The 16298-nt window shown below is 42.1% G+C and overlaps 14 non-coding genes across 14 annotated transcripts; 1 reads left to right on the forward strand and 13 right to left on the reverse strand.

Moving 5' to 3' along the window:
• Positions 1-1859: 1859 nt before the first annotated feature.
• Positions 1860-1933, reverse strand: TRNAT-AGU (transfer RNA threonine (anticodon AGU)). The gene has a single exon. It is a non-coding gene; the product is annotated as a tRNA-Thr (tRNA).
• Positions 1934-2980: 1047 nt separating this feature from the next.
• On the reverse strand, positions 2981-3054 carry TRNAT-AGU (transfer RNA threonine (anticodon AGU)). Its single transcript has one exon. It is a non-coding gene; the product is annotated as a tRNA-Thr (tRNA).
• A 1047-nt stretch (positions 3055-4101) lies between these two features.
• TRNAT-AGU (transfer RNA threonine (anticodon AGU)) lies at positions 4102-4175 on the reverse strand. Its single transcript has one exon. It is a non-coding gene; the product is annotated as a tRNA-Thr (tRNA).
• A 1047-nt stretch (positions 4176-5222) lies between these two features.
• On the reverse strand, positions 5223-5296 carry TRNAT-AGU (transfer RNA threonine (anticodon AGU)). Its single transcript has one exon. It is a non-coding gene; the product is annotated as a tRNA-Thr (tRNA).
• A 608-nt stretch (positions 5297-5904) lies between these two features.
• Positions 5905-5986, forward strand: TRNAS-GCU (transfer RNA serine (anticodon GCU)). The gene has a single exon. It is a non-coding gene; the product is annotated as a tRNA-Ser (tRNA).
• A 357-nt stretch (positions 5987-6343) lies between these two features.
• On the reverse strand, positions 6344-6417 carry TRNAT-AGU (transfer RNA threonine (anticodon AGU)). Its single transcript has one exon. It is a non-coding gene; the product is annotated as a tRNA-Thr (tRNA).
• A 1047-nt stretch (positions 6418-7464) lies between these two features.
• TRNAT-AGU (transfer RNA threonine (anticodon AGU)) lies at positions 7465-7538 on the reverse strand. Its single transcript has one exon. It is a non-coding gene; the product is annotated as a tRNA-Thr (tRNA).
• Positions 7539-8585: 1047 nt separating this feature from the next.
• TRNAT-AGU (transfer RNA threonine (anticodon AGU)) lies at positions 8586-8659 on the reverse strand. Its single transcript has one exon. It is a non-coding gene; the product is annotated as a tRNA-Thr (tRNA).
• Positions 8660-9705: 1046 nt separating this feature from the next.
• Positions 9706-9779, reverse strand: TRNAT-AGU (transfer RNA threonine (anticodon AGU)). The gene has a single exon. It is a non-coding gene; the product is annotated as a tRNA-Thr (tRNA).
• Positions 9780-10742: 963 nt separating this feature from the next.
• TRNAT-AGU (transfer RNA threonine (anticodon AGU)) lies at positions 10743-10816 on the reverse strand. Its single transcript has one exon. It is a non-coding gene; the product is annotated as a tRNA-Thr (tRNA).
• A 1047-nt stretch (positions 10817-11863) lies between these two features.
• Positions 11864-11937, reverse strand: TRNAT-AGU (transfer RNA threonine (anticodon AGU)). Its single transcript has one exon. It is a non-coding gene; the product is annotated as a tRNA-Thr (tRNA).
• Positions 11938-12984: 1047 nt separating this feature from the next.
• Positions 12985-13058, reverse strand: TRNAT-AGU (transfer RNA threonine (anticodon AGU)). The gene has a single exon. It is a non-coding gene; the product is annotated as a tRNA-Thr (tRNA).
• Positions 13059-14104: 1046 nt separating this feature from the next.
• TRNAT-AGU (transfer RNA threonine (anticodon AGU)) lies at positions 14105-14178 on the reverse strand. Its single transcript has one exon. It is a non-coding gene; the product is annotated as a tRNA-Thr (tRNA).
• A 1047-nt stretch (positions 14179-15225) lies between these two features.
• On the reverse strand, positions 15226-15299 carry TRNAT-AGU (transfer RNA threonine (anticodon AGU)). Its single transcript has one exon. It is a non-coding gene; the product is annotated as a tRNA-Thr (tRNA).
• Between the last annotated feature and the right edge of the window lie 999 nt (positions 15300-16298).

Below are 16298 nucleotides of genomic sequence, written 5' to 3' on the forward strand. Positions count from 1 at the left end.
AGGTATGTAATCCATGCATTTGCCTTGCATGAATTGTGGCCTGTTTTACTTTAAAAGTTAGATAGAAGGCAGAATTGACAGATTTAGGGAATGCTAGGGAAATGCCAACATAAATGAGAAGCAGAGAGGACTGAATGTTTAGTATTTATGCCATTAGCATGGGTCATCACGTTGGATGTAAAACAAGACCTGCTGAGCCAATGTCTGATGTACGGCGCTGTTGCATGTGGAAAGAAAATGAAGCCTAAAAATCATCACGACTGTTTTCCAAATGTGGGTTCGGTAAAGGTACTTTTGTTGACGGGGTGGCCGAGTGGTTAAGGCGATGGACTGCTAATCCATTGTGCTCTGCACGCATGGGTTTGAATCCCATCCTCGTTGTACGATTCCTTTTTGGAAAATTCTCTATGCTCAGCGCAAGCAATGCCCCGAGGAAGAAAATTTACCATCACCGTTCAAGAAGGATGCTATTGAAGTCTCTAAACATATTTACAGGCATTATGTAGCGTATCAGTCAGGCAATAGTGAATCGGCACCTCTAATTTATCGTGCCTTATGCCATCCTACATTATGCAAAACGTTGCAACCATCTACTTGTTAAAAATAAACCAGAGCTGACTCTTTGCCACTCGGGTGGAGTATTCTAGGGATGTGGGACGAGCATCTTTAATGTCATTGGCTAATGAACATCTCCCTTTTGGAAAAAAAAAGCTGATTATTGAGCAGAATAAAAGAACAAGGCACTGCTGAGAGTTGAACTCAGGATCTCCTGCTTACTAGACAGGCGCTTTAACCAACTAAGCCACAGCGCCCATGAGCAAAACTGTGGAAAACCAGAAAGATGGCAAGGATGATCCAGAAGAAGAATTTTTAAATGTAGGATGATTTTGAGGAGTGGTTCTAAGTTTTGCTATTTGTCACAGAGATGGCAAATTAAGTGTGAACAGATCCTATGCAGCATGTAGTTTCAGGTGGCTACCACTATAGAACAGCAAGGAAGTCGAGTCCCATCACATACTTGGCAGCAGCATGCAGTTCTCTGTCATTTTGCATCGTGACAATTCTAAATGAAATCGGCTTGGGACGATCCTTTTTGGAAAAGACATGGATAATTTGTCCATAGGTATGTAATCCATGCATTTGCCTTGCATGAATTGTGGCCTGTTTTACTTTAAAAGTTAGATAGAAGGCAGAATTGACAGATTTAGGGAATGCTAGGGAAATGCCAACATAAATGAGAAGCAGAGAGGACTGAATGTTTAGTATTTATGCCATTAGCATGGGTCATCACGTTGGATGTAAAACAAGACCTGCTGAGCCAATGTCTGATGTACGGCGCTGTTGCATGTGGAAAGAAAATGAAGCCTAAAAATCATCACGACTGTTTTCCAAATGTGGGTTCGGTAAAGGTACTTTTGTTGATGGGGTGGCCGAGTGGTTAAGGCGATGGACTGCTAATCCATTGTGCTCTGCACGCATGGGTTTGAATCCCATCCTCGTTGTACGATTCCTTTTTGGAAAATTCTCTATGCTCAGCGCAAGCAATGCCCCGAGGAAGAAAATTTACCATCACCGTTCAAGAAGGATGCTATTGAAGTCTCTAAACATATTTACAGGCATTATGTAGCGTATCAGTCAGGCAATAGTGAATCGGCACCTCTAATTTATCGTGCCTTATGCCATCCTACATTATGCAAAACGTTGCAACCATCTACTTGTTAAAAATAAACCAGAGCTGACTCTTTGCCACTCGGGTGGAGTATTCTAGGGATGTGGGACGAGCATCTTTAATGTCATTGGCTAATGAACATCTCCCTTTTGGAAAAAAAAAGCTGATTATTGAGCAGAATAAGAGAACAAGGCACTGCTGAGAGTTGAACTCAGGATCTCCTGTTTACTAGACAGGCGCTTTAACCAACTAAGCCACAGCGCCCATGAGCAAAACTGTGGAAAACCAGAAAGATGGCAAGGATGATCCAGGAGAAGAATTTTTAAATGTAGGATGATTTTGAGGAGTGGTTCTAAGTTTTGCTATTTGTCACAGAGATGGCAAATTAAGTGTGAACAGATCCTATGCAGCATGTAGTTTCAGGTGGCTACCACTATAGAACAGCAAGGAAGTCGAGTCCCATCACATACTTGGCAGCAGCATGCAGTTCTCTGTCATTTTGCATCGTGACAATTCTAAATGAAATCGGCTTGGGACGATCCTTTTTGGAAAAGACATGGATAATTTGTCCATAGGTATGTAATCCATGCATTTGCCTTGCATGAATTGTGGCCTGTTTTACTTTAAAAGTTAGATAGAAGGCAGAATTGACAGATTTAGGGAATGCTAGGGAAATGCCAACATAAATGAGAAGCAGAGAGGACTGAATGTTTAGTATTTATGCCATTAGCATGGGTCATCACGTTGGATGTAAAACAAGACCTGCTGAGCCAATGTCTGATGTACGGCGCTGTTGCATGTGGAAAGAAAATGAAGCCTAAAAATCATCACGACTGTTTTCCAAATGTGGGTTCGGTAAAGGTACTTTTGTTGACGGGGTGGCCGAGTGGTTAAGGCGATGGACTGCTAATCCATTGTGCTCTGCACACATGGGTTTGAATCCCATCCTCGTTGTACGATTCCTTTTTGGATAATTCTCTATGCTCAGCGCAAGCAATGCCCCGAGGAAGAAAATTTACCATCACCGTTCAAGAAGGATGCTATTGAAGTCTCTAAACATATTTACAGGCATTATGTAGCGTATCAGTCAGGCAATAGTGAATCGGCACCTCTAATTTATCGTGCCTTATGCCATCCTACATTATGCAAAACGTTGCAACCATCTACTTGTTAAAAATAAACCAGAGCTGACTCTTTGCCACTCGGGTGGAGTATTCTAGGGATGTGGGACGAGCATCTTTAATGTCATTGGCTAATGAACATCTCCCTTTTGGAAAAAAAAAGCTGATTATTGAGCAGAATAAGAGAACAAGGCACTGCTGAGAGTTGAACTCAGGATCTCCTGTTTACTAGACAGGCGCTTTAACCAACTAAGCCACAGCGCCCATGAGCAAAACTGTGGAAAACCAGAAAGATGGCAAGGATGATCCAGGAGAAGAATTTTTAAATGTAGGATGATTTTGAGGAGTGGTTCTAAGTTTTGCTATTTGTCACAGAGATGGCAAATTAAGTGTGAACAGATCCTATGCAGCATGTAGTTTCAGGTGGCTACCACTATAGAACAGCAAGGAAGTCGAGTCCCATCACATACTTGGCAGCAGCATGCAGTTCTCTGTCATTTTGCATCGTGACAATTCTAAATGAAATCGGCTTGGGACGATCCTTTTTGGAAAAGACATGGATAATTTGTCCATAGGTATGTAATCCATGCATTTGCCTTGCATGAATTGTGGCCTGTTTTACTTTAAAAGTTAGATAGAAGGCAGAATTGACAGATTTAGGGAATGCTAGGGAAATGCCAACATAAATGAGAAGCAGAGAGGACTGAATGTTTAGTATTTATGCCATTAGCATGGGTCATCACGTTGGATGTAAAACAAGACCTGCTGAGCCAATGTCTGATGTACGGCGCTGTTGCATGTGGAAAGAAAATGAAGCCTAAAAATCATCACGACTGTTTTCCAAATGTGGGTTCGGTAAAGGTACTTTTGTTGACGGGGTGGCCGAGTGGTTAAGGCGATGGACTGCTAATCCATTGTGCTCTGCACACATGGGTTTGAATCCCATCCTCGTTGTACGATTCCTTTTTGGATAATTCTCTATGCTCAGCGCAAGCAATGCCCCGAGGAAGAAAATTTACCATCACCGTTCAAGAAGGATGCTATTGAAGTCTCTAAACATATTTACAGGCATTATGTAGCGTATCAGTCAGGCAATAGTGAATCGGCACCTCTAATTTATCGTGCCTTATGCCATCCTACATTATGCAAAACGTTGCAACCATCTACTTGTTAAAAATAAACCAGAGCTGACTCTTTGCCACTCGGGTGGAGTATTCTAGGGATGTGGGACGAGCATCTTTAATGTCATTGGCTAATGAACATCTCCCTTTTGGAAAAAAAAAGCTGATTATTGAGCAGAATAAAAGAACAAGGCACTGCTGAGAGTTGAACTCAGGATCTCCTGTTTACTAGACAGGCGCTTTAACCAACTAAGCCACAGCGCCCATGAGCAAAACTGTGGAAAACCAGAAAGATGGCAAGGATGATCCAGGAGAAGAATTTTTAAATGTAGGATGATTTTGAGGAGTGGTTCTAAGTTTTGCTATTTGTCACAGAGATGGCAAATTAAGTGTGAACAGATCCTATGCAGCATGTAGTTTCAGGTGGCTACCACTATAGAACAGCAAGGAAGTCGAGTCCCATCACATACTTGGCAGCAGCATGCAGTTCTCTGTCATTTTGCATCGTGACAATTCTAAATGAAATCGGCTTGGGACGATCCTTTTTGGAAAAGACATGGATAATTTGTCCATAGGTATGTAATCCATGCATTTGCCTTGCATGAATTGTGGCCTGTTTTACTTTAAAAGTTAGATAGAAGGCAGAATTGACAGATTTAGGGAATGCTAGGGAAATGCCAACATAAATGAGAAGCAGAGAGGACTGAATGTTTAGTATTTATGCCATTAGCATGGGTCATCACGTTGGATGTAAAACAAGACCTGCTGAGCCAATGTCTGATGTACGGCGCTGTTGCATGTGGAAAGAAAATGAAGCCTATAAATCATCACGACTGTTTTCCAAATGTGGGTTCGGTAAAGGTACTTTTGTTGACGGGGTGGCCGAGTGGTTAAGGCGATGGACTGCTAATCCATTGTGCTCTGCACGCATGGGTTTGAATCCCATCCTCGTTGTACGATTCCTTTTTGGAAAATTCTCTATGCTCAGCGCAAGCAATGCCCCGAGGAAGAAAATTTACCATCACCGTTCAAGAAGGATGCTATTGAAGTCTCTAAACATATTTACAGGCATTATGTAGCGTATCAGTCAGGCAATAGTGAATCGGCACCTCTAATTTATCGTGCCTTATGCCATCCTACATTTTGCAAAACGTTGCAACCATCTACTTGTTAAAACTAAACCAGAGCTGACTCTTTGCCACTCGGGTGGAGTATTCTAGGGATGTGGGACGAGCATCTTTAATGTCATTGGCTAATGAACATCTCCCTTTTGGAAAAAAAAAGCTGATTATTGAGCAGAATAAGAGAACAAGGCACTGCTGAGAGTTGAACTCAGGATCTCCTGTTTACTAGACAGGCGCTTTAACCAACTAAGCCACAGCGCCCATGAGCAAAACTGTGGAAAACCAGAAAGATGGCAAGGATGATCCAGGAGAAGAATTTTTAAATGTAGGATGATTTTGAGGAGTGGTTCTAAGTTTTGCTATTTGTCACAGAGATGGCAAATTAAGTGTGAACAGATCCTATGCAGCATGTAGTTTCAGGTGGCTACCACTATAGAACAGCAAGGAAGTCGAGTCCCATCACATACTTGGCAGCAGCATGCAGTTCTCTGTCATTTTGCATCGTGACAATTCTAAATGAAATCGGCTTGGGACGATCCTTTTTGGAAAAGACATGGATAATTTGTCCATAGGTATGTAATCCATGCATTTGCCTTGCATGAATTGTGGCCTGTTTTACTTTAAAAGTTAGATAGAAGGCAGAATTGACAGATTTAGGGAATGCTAGGGAAATGCCAACATAAATGAGAAGCAGAGAGGACTGAATGTTTAGTATTTATGCCATTAGCATGGGTCATCACGTTGGATGTAAAACAAGACCTGCTGAGCCAATGTCTGATGTACGGCGCTGTTGCATGTGGAAAGAAAATGAAGCCTAAGAATCATCACGACTGTTTTCCAAATGTGGGTTCGGTAAAGGTATTTTTGTTGACGGGGTGGCCGAGTGGTTAAGGCGATGGACTGCTAATCCATTGTGCTCTGCACGCATGGGTTCGAATCCCATCCTCGTCGTATGATTCCTTTTTGGAAAATTCTCTATGCTCAGCGCAAGCAATGCCCCGAGGAAGAAAATTTACCATCACCGTTCAAGAAGGATGCTATTGAAGTCTCTAAACATATTTACAGGCATTATGTAGCGTATCAGTCAGGCAATAGTGAATCGGCACCTCTAATTTATCGTGCCTTATGCCATCCTACATTTTGCAAAACGTTGCAACCATCTACTTGTTAAAACTAAACCAGAGCTGACTCTTTGCCACTCGGGTGGAGTATTCTAGGGATGTGGGAAGAGCATCTTTAATGTCATTGGCTAATGAACATCTCCCTTTTGGAAAAAAAAAGCTGATTATTGTGCAGAATAAGAGAACAAGGCACTGCTGAGAGTTGAACTCAGGATCTCCTGTTTACTAGACAGGCGCTTTAACCAACTAAGCCACAGCGCCCATGAGCAAAACTGTGGAAAACCAGAAAGATGGCAAGGATGATCCAGGAGAAGAATTTTTAAATGTAGGATGATTTTGAGGAGTGGTTCTAAGTTTTGCTATTTGTCACAGAGATGGCAAATTAAGTGTGAACAGATCCTATGCAGCATGTAGTTTCAGGTGGCTACCACTATAGAACAGCAAGGAAGTCGAGTCCCATCACATACTTGGCAGCAGCATGCAGTTCTCTGTCATTTTGCATCGTGACAATTCTAAATGAAATCGGCTTGGGACGATCCTTTTTGGAAAAGACATGGATAATTTGTCCATAGGTATGTAATCCATGCATTTGCCTTGCATGAATTGTGGCCTGTTTTACTTTAAAAGTTAGATAGAAGGCAGAATTGACAGATTTAGGGAATGCTAGGGAAATGCCAACATAAATGAGAAGCAGAGAGGACTGAATGTTTAGTATTTATGCCATTAGCATGGGTCATCACGTTGGATGTAAAACAAGACCTGCTGAGCCAATGTCTGATGTACGGCGCTGTTGCATGTGGAAAGAAAATGAAGCCTAAAAATCATCACGACTGTTTTCCAAATGTGGGTTCGGTAAAGGTACTTTTGTTGACGGGGTGGCCGAGTGGTTAAGGCGATGGACTGCTAATCCATTGTGCTCTGCACGCATGGGTTTGAATCCCATCCTCGTTGTACGATTCCTTTTTGGAAAATTCTCTATGCTCAGCGCAAGCAATGCCCCGAGGAAGAAAATTTACCATCACCGTTCAAGAAGGATGCTATTGAAGTCTCTAAACATATTTACAGGCATTATGTAGCGTATCAGTCAGGCAATAGTGAATCGGCACCTCTAATTTATCGTGCCTTATGCCATCCTACATTATGCAAAACGTTGCAACCATCTACTTGTTAAAAATAAACCAGAGCTGACTCTTTGCCACTCGGGTGGAGTATTCTAGGGATGTGGGACGAGCATCTTTAATGTCATTGGCTAATGAACATCTCCCTTTTGGAAAAAAAAAGCTGATTATTGAGCAGAATAAAAGAACAAGGCACTGCTGAGAGTTGAACTCAGGATCTCCTGTTTACTAGACAGGCGCTTTAACCAACTAAGCCACAGCGCCCATGAGCAAAACTGTGGAAAACCAGAAAGATGGCAAGGATGATCCAGAAGAAGAATTTTTAAATGTAGGATGATTTTGAGGAGTGGTTCTAAGTTTTGCTATTTGTCACAGAGATGGCAAATTAAGTGTGAACAGATCCTATGCAGCATGTAGTTTCAGGTGGCTACCACTATAGAACAGCAAGGAAGTCGAGTCCCATCACATACTTGGCAGCAGCATGCAGTTCTCTGTCATTTTGCATCGTGACAATTCTAAATGAAATCGGCTTGGGACGATCCTTTTTGGAAAAGACATGGATAATTTGTCCATAGGTATGTAATCCATGCATTTGCCTTGCATGAATTGTGGCCTGTTTTACTTTAAAAGTTAGATAGAAGGCAGAATTGACAGATTTAGGGAATGCTAGGGAAATGCCAACATAAATGAGAAGCAGAGAGGACTGAATGTTTAGTATTTATGCCATTAGCATGGGTCATCACGTTGGATGTAAAACAAGACCTGCTGAGCCAATGTCTGATGTACGGCGCTGTTGCATGTGGAAAGAAAATGAAGCCTAAAAATCATCACGACTGTTTTCCAAATGTGGGTTCGGTAAAGGTACTTTTGTTGACGGGGTGGCCGAGTGGTTAAGGCGATGGACTGCTAATCCATTGTGCTCTGCACGCATGGGTTTGAATCCCATCCTCGTTGTACGATTCCTTTTTGGAAAATTCTCTATGCTCAGCGCAAGCAATGCCCCGAGGAAGAAAATTTACCATCACCGTTCAAGAAGGATGCTATTGAAGTCTCTAAACATATTTACAGGCATTATGTAGCGTATCAGTCAGGCAATAGTGAATCGGCACCTCTAATTTATCGTGCCTTATGCCATCCTACATTATGCAAAACGTTGCAACCATCTACTTGTTAAAAATAAACCAGAGCTGACTCTTTGCCACTCGGGTGGAGTATTCTAGGGATGTGGGACGAGCATCTTTAATGTCATTGGCTAATGAACATCTCCCTTTTGGAAAAAAAAAGCTGATTATTGAGCAGAATAAGAGAACAAGGCACTGCTGAGAGTTGAACTCAGGATCTCCTGTTTACTAGACAGGCGCTTTAACCAACTAAGCCACAGCGCCCATGAGCAAAACTGTGGAAAACCAGAAAGATGGCAAGGATGATCCAGGAGAAGAATTTTTAAATGTAGGATGATTTTGAGGAGTGGTTCTAAGTTTTGCTATTTGTCACAGAGATGGCAAATTAAGTGTGAACAGATCCTATGCAGCATGTAGTTTCAGGTGGCTACCACTATAGAACAGCAAGGAAGTCGAGTCCCATCACATACTTGGCAGCAGCATGCAGTTCTCTGTCATTTTGCATCGTGACAATTCTAAATGAAATCGGCTTGGGACGATCCTTTTTGGAAAAGACATGGATAACTTGTCCATAGGTATGTAATCCATGCATTTGCCTTGCATGAATTGTGGTCTGTTTTACTTAAAAAGTTAGATAGAAGGCAGAATTGACAGATTTAGGGAATGCTAGGGAAATGCCAACATAAATGAGAAGCAGAGAGGACTGAATGTTTAGTATGTATGCCATTAGCATGGGTCATCATGTTGGATGTAAAACAAGACCTGCTGAGCCAATGTCTGATGTACGGCGCTGTTGCATGTGGAAAGAAAATGAAGCCTAAGAATCATCACGACTGTTTTCCAAATGTGGGTTCGGTAAAGGTACTTTTGTTGACGGGGTGGCCGAGTGGTTAAGGCGATGGACTGCTAATCCATTGTGCTCTGCATGCATGGGTTCGAATCCCATCCTCGTCGTATGATTCCTTTTTGGAAAATTCTCTATGCTCAGCGCAAGCAATGCCCCGAGGAAGAAAATTTACCATCACCGTTCAAGAAGGATGCTATTGAAGTCTCTAAACATATTTACAGGCATTATGTAGCGTATCAGTCAGGCAATAGTGAATCGGCACCTCTAATTTATCGTGCCTTATGCCATCCTACATTTTGCAAAACGTTGCAACCATCTACTTGTTAAAACTAAACCAGAGCTGACTCTTTGCCACTCGGTTGGAGTATTCTAGGGATGTGGGACGAGCATCTTTAATGTCATTGGCTAGTGAACATCTCCCTTTTGGAAAAAAAAAATGATTATTGAGCAGAATAAGAGAACAAGGCACTGCTGAGAGTTGAACTCAGGATCTCCTGTTTACTAGACAGGCGCTTTAACCAACTAAGCCACAGTGCCCATGAGCAAAACTGTGGAAAACCAGAAAGATGGCAAATTAAGTGTGAACAGATCCTATGCAGCATGTAGTTTCAGGTGGCTACCACTATAGAACAGCAAGGAAGTCGAGTCCCATCACATACTTGGCAGCAGCATGCAGTTCTCTGTCATTTTGCATCGTGACAATTCTAAATGAAATCGGCTTGGGACGATCCTTTTTGGAAAAGACATGGATAATTTGTCCATAGGTATGTAATCCATGCATTTGCCTTGCATGAATTGTGGCCTGTTTTACTTTAAAAGTTAGATAGAAGGCAGAATTGACAGATTTAGGGAATGCTAGGGAAATGCCAACATAAATGAGAAGCAGAGAGGACTGAATGTTTAGTATTTATGCCATTAGCATGGGTCATCACGTTGGATGTAAAACAAGACCTGCTGAGCCAATGTCTGATGTACGGCGCTGTTGCATGTGGAAAGAAAATGAAGCCTAAGAATCATCACGACTGTTTTCCAAATGTGGGTTCGGTAAAGGTACTTTTGTTGACGGGGTGGCCGAGTGGTTAAGGCGATGGACTGCTAATCCATTGTGCTCTGCACGCATGGGTTTGAATCCCATCCTCGTCGTACGATTCCTTTTTGGAAAATTCTCTATGCTCAGCGCAAGCAATGCCCCGAGGAAGAAAATTTACCATCACCGTTCAAGAAGGATGCTATTGAAGTCTCTAAACATATTTACAGGCATTATGTAGCGTATCAGTCAGGCAATAGTGAATTGGCACCTCTACTTTATCGTGCCTTATGCCATCCTACATTTTGCAAAACGTTGCAACCATCTACTTGTTAAAACTAAACCAGAGCTGACTCTTTGCCACTCGGGTGGAGTATTCTAGGGATGTGGGACGAGCATCTTTAATGTCATTGGCTAATGAACATCTCCCTTTTGGAAAAAAAAAGCTGATTATTGAGCAGAATAAGAGAACAAGGCACTGCTGAGAGTTGAACTCAGGATCTCCTGTTTACTAGACAGGCGCTTTAACCAACTAAGCCACAGCGCCCATGAGCAAAACTGTGGAAAACCAGAAAGATGGCAAGGATGATCCAGGAGAAGAATTTTTAAATGTAGGATGATTTTGAGGAGTGGTTCTAAGTTTTGCTATTTGTCACAGAGATGGCAAATTAAGTGTGAACAGATCCTATGCAGCATGTAGTTTCAGGTGGCTACCACTATAGAACAGCAAGGAAGTCGAGTCCCATCACATACTTGGCAGCAGCATGCAGTTCTCTGTCATTTTGCATCGTGACAATTCTAAATGAAATCGGCTTGGGACGATCCTTTTTGGAAAAGACATGGATAATTTGTCCATAGGTATGTAATCCATGCATTTGCCTTGCATGAATTGTGGCCTGTTTTACTTTAAAAGTTAGATAGAAGGCAGAATTGACAGATTTAGGGAATGCTAGGGAAATGCCAACATAAATGAGAAGCAGAGAGGACTGAATGTTTAGTATTTATGCCATTAGCATGGGTCATCACGTTGGATGTAAAACAAGACCTGCTGAGCCAATGTCTGATGTACGGCGCTGTTGCATGTGGAAAGAAAATGAAGCCTAAAAATCATCACGACTGTTTTCCAAATGTGGGTTCGGTAAAGGTACTTTTGTTGAGGGGGTGGCCGAGTGGTTAAGGCGATGGACTGCTAATCCATTGTGCTCTGCACGCATGGGTTTGAATCCCATCCTCGTTGTACGATTCCTTTTTGGAAAATTCTCTATGCTCAGCGCAAGCAATGCCCCGAGGAAGAAAATTTACCATCACCGTTCAAGAAGGATGCTATTGAAGTCTCTAAACATATTTACAGGCATTATGTAGCGTATCAGTCAGGCAATAGTGAATCGGCACCTCTAATTTATCGTGCCTTATGCCATCCTACATTATGCAAAACGTTGCAACCATCTACTTGTTAAAAATAAACCAGAGCTGACTCTTTGCCACTCGGGTGGAGTATTCTAGGGATGTGGGACGAGCATCTTTAATGTCATTGGCTAATGAACATCTCCCTTTTGGAAAAAAAAAGCTGATTATTGAGCAGAATAAAAGAACAAGGCACTGCTGAGAGTTGAACTCAGGATCTCCTGTTTACTAGACAGGCGCTTTAACCAACTAAGCCACAGCGCCCATGAGCAAAACTGTGGAAAACCAGAAAGATGGCAAGGATGATCCAGAAGAAGAATTTTTAAATGTAGGATGATTTTGAGGAGTGGTTCTAAGTTTTGCTATTTGTCACAGAGATGGCAAATTAAGTGTGAACAGATCCTATGCAGCATGTAGTTTCAGGTGGCTACCACTATAGAACAGCAAGGAAGTCGAGTCCCATCACATACTTGGCAGCAGCATGCAGTTCTCTGTCATTTTGCATCGTGACAATTCTAAATGAAATCGGCTTGGGACGATCCTTTTTGGAAAAGACATGGATAATTTGTCCATAGGTATGTAATCCATGCATTTGCCTTGCATGAATTGTGGCCTGTTTTACTTTAAAAGTTAGATAGAAGGCAGAATTGACAGATTTAGGGAATGCTAGGGAAATGCCAACATAAATGAGAAGCAGAGAGGACTGAATGTTTAGTATTTATGCCATTAGCATGGGTCATCACGTTGGATGTAAAACAAGACCTGCTGAGCCAATGTCTGATGTACGGCGCTGTTGCATGTGGAAAGAAAATGAAGCCTAAAAATCATCACGACTGTTTTCCAAATGTGGGTTCGGTAAAGGTACTTTTGTTGACGGGGTGGCCGAGTGGTTAAGGCGATGGACTGCTAATCCATTGTGCTCTGCACGCATGGGTTTGAATCCCATCCTCGTTGTACGATTCCTTTTTGGAAAATTCTCTATGCTCAGCGCAAGCAATGCCCCGAGGAAGAAAATTTACCATCACCGTTCAAGAAGGATGCTATTGAAGTCTCTAAACATATTTACAGGCATTATGTAGCGTATCAGTCAGGCAATAGTGAATCGGCACCTCTAATTTATCGTGCCTTATGCCATCCTACATTATGCAAAACGTTGCAACCATCTACTTGTTAAAAATAAACCAGAGCTGACTCTTTGCCACTCGGGTGGAGTATTCTAGGGATGTGGGACGAGCATCTTTAATGTCATTGGCTAATGAACATCTCCCTTTTGGAAAAAAAAAGCTGATTATTGAGCAGAATAAGAGAACAAGGCACTGCTGAGAGTTGAACTCAGGATCTCCTGTTTACTAGACAGGCGCTTTAACCAACTAAGCCACAGCGCCCATGAGCAAAACTGTGGAAAACCAGAAAGATGGCAAGGATGATCCAGGAGAAGAATTTTTAAATGTAGGATGATTTTGAGGAGTGGTTCTAAGTTTTGCTATTTGTCACAGAGATGGCAAATTAAGTGTGAACAGATCCTATGCAGCATGTAGTTTCAGGTGGCTACCACTATAGAACAGCAAGGAAGTCGAGTCCCATCACATACTTGGCAGCAGCATGCAGTTCTCTGTCATTTTGCATCGTGACAATTCTAAATGAAATCGGCTTGGGACGATCCTTTTTGGAAAAGACATGGATAACTTGTCCATAGGTATGTAATCCATGCATTTGCCTTGCATGAATTGTGGTCTGTTTTACTTAAAAAGTTAGATAGAAGGCAGAATTGACAGATTTAGGGAATGCTAGGGAAATGCCAACATAAATGAGAAGCAGAGAGGACTGAATGTTTAGTATGTATGCCATTAGCATGGGTCATCATGTTGGATGTAAAACAAGACCTGCTGAGCCAATGTCTGATGTACGGCGCTGTTGCATGTGGAAAGAAAATGAAGCCTAAGAATCATCACGACTGTTTTCCAAATGTGGGTTCGGTAAAGGTACTTTTGTTGACGGGGTGGCCGAGTGGTTAAGGCGATGGACTGCTAATCCATTGTGCTCTGCATGCATGGGTTCGAATCCCATCCTCGTCGTATGATTCCTTTTTGGAAAATTCTCTATGCTCAGCGCAAGCAATGCCCCGAGGAAGAAAATTTACCATCACCGTTCAAGAAGGATGCTATTGAAGTCTCTAAACATATTTACAGGCATTATGTAGCGTATCAGTCAGGCAATAGTGAATCGGCACCTCTAATTTATCGTGCCTTATGCCATCCTACATTTTGCAAAACGTTGCAACCATCTACTTGTTAAAACTAAACCAGAGCTGACTCTTTGCCACTCGGTTGGAGTATTCTAGGGATGTGGGACGAGCATCTTTAATGTCATTGGCTAGTGAACATCTCCCTTTTGGAAAAAAAAAATGATTATTGAGCAGAATAAGAGAACAAGGCACTGCTGAGAGTTGAACTCAGGATCTCCTGTTTACTAGACAGGCGCTTTAACCAACTAAGCCACAGTGCCCATGAGCAAAACTGTGGAAAACCAGAAAGATGGCAAGGATGATCCAGGAGAAGAATTTTTAAATGTAGGATGATTTTGAGGAGTGGTTCTAAGTTTTGCTATTTGTCACAGAGATGGCAAATTAAGTGTGAACAGATCCTATGCAGCATGTAGTTTCAGGTGGCTACCACTATAGAACAGCAAGGAAGTCGAGTCCCATCACATACTTGGCAGCAGCATGCAGTTCTCTGTCATTTTGCATCGTGACAATTCTAAATGAAATCGGCTTGGGACGATCCTTTTTGGAAAAGACATGGATAATTTGTCCATAGGTATGTAATCCATGCATTTGCCTTGCATGAATTGTGGCCTGTTTTACTTTAAAAGTTAGATAGAAGGCAGAATTGACAGATTTAGGGAATGCTAGGGAAATGCCAACATAAATGAGAAGCAGAGAGGACTGAATGTTTAGTATTTATGCCATTAGCATGGGTCATCACGTTGGATGTAAAACAAGACCTGCTGAGCCAATGTCTGATGTACGGCGCTGTTGCATGTGGAAAGAAAATGAAGCCTAAGAATCATCACGACTGTTTTCCAAATGTGGGTTCGGTAAAGGTATTTTTGTTGACGGGGTGGCCGAGTGGTTAAGGCGATGGACTGCTAATCCATTGTGCTCTGCACGCATGGGTTTGAATCCCATCCTCGTTGTACGATTCCTTTTTGGAAAATTCTCTATGCTCAGCGCAAGCAATGCCCCGAGGAAGAAAATTTACCATCACCGTTCAAGAAGGATGCTATTGAAGTCTCTAAACATATTTACAGGCATTATGTAGCGTATCAGTCAGGCAATAGTGAATCGGCACCTCTAATTTATCGTGCCTTATGCCATCCTACATTATGCAAAACGTTGCAACCATCTACTTGTTAAAAATAAACCAGAGCTGACTCTTTGCCACTCGGGTGGAGTATTCTAGGGATGTGGGACGAGCATCTTTAATGTCATTGGCTAATGAACATCTCCCTTTTGGAAAAAAAAAGCTGATTATTGAGCAGAATAAGAGAACAAGGCACTGCTGAGAGTTGAACTCAGGATCTCCTGTTTACTAGACAGGCGCTTTAACCAACTAAGCCACAGCGCCCATGAGCAAAACTGTGGAAAACCAGAAAGATGGCAAGGATGATCCAGGAGAAGAATTTTTAAATGTAGGATGATTTTGAGGAGTGGTTCTAAGTTTTGCTATTTGTCACAGAGATGGCAAATTAAGTGTGAACAGATCCTATGCAGCATGTAGTTTCAGGTGGCTACCACTATAGAACAGCAAGGAAGTCGAGTCCCATCACATACTTGGCAGCAGCATGCAGTTCTCTGTCATTTTGCATCGTGACAATTCTAAATGAAATCGGCTTGGGACGATCCTTTTTGGAAAAGACATGGATAACTTGTCCATAGGTATGTAATCCATGCATTTGCCTTGCATGAATTGTGGTCTGTTTTACTTAAAAAGTTAGATAGAAGGCAGAATTGACAGATTTAGGGAATGCTAGGGAAATGCCAACATAAATGAGAAGCAGAGAGGACTGAATGTTTAGTATGTATGCCATTAGCATGGGTCATCATGTTGGATGTAAAACAAGACCTGCTGAGCCAATGTCTGATGTACGGCGCTGTTGCATGTGGAAAGAAAATGAAGCCTAAGAATCATCACGACTGTTTTCCAAATGTGGGTTCGGTAAAGGTACTTTTGTTGACGGGGTGGCCGAGTGGTTAAGGCGATGGACTGCTAATCCATTGTGCTCTGCATGCATGGGTTCGAATCCCATCCTCGTCGTATGATTCCTTTTTGGAAAATTCTCTATGCTCAGCGCAAGCAATGCCCCGAGGAAGAAAATTTACCATCACCGTTCAAGAAGGATGCTATTGAAGTCTCTAAACATATTTACAGGCATTATGTAGCGTATCAGTCAGGCAATAGTGAATCGGCACCTCTAATTTATCGTGCCTTATGCCATCCTACATTTTGCAAAACGTTGCAACCATCTACTTGTTAAAACTAAACCAGAGCTGACTCTTTGCCACTCGGTTGGAGTATTCTAGGGATGTGGGACGAGCATCTTTAATGTCATTGGCTAGTGAACAT

The sequence above is a fragment of the Eleutherodactylus coqui genome, chromosome 11 (assembly GCF_035609145.1).
Source record: "Eleutherodactylus coqui strain aEleCoq1 chromosome 11, aEleCoq1.hap1, whole genome shotgun sequence".
Taxonomy (NCBI): Eukaryota; Metazoa; Chordata; class Amphibia; order Anura; family Eleutherodactylidae; genus Eleutherodactylus; species Eleutherodactylus coqui.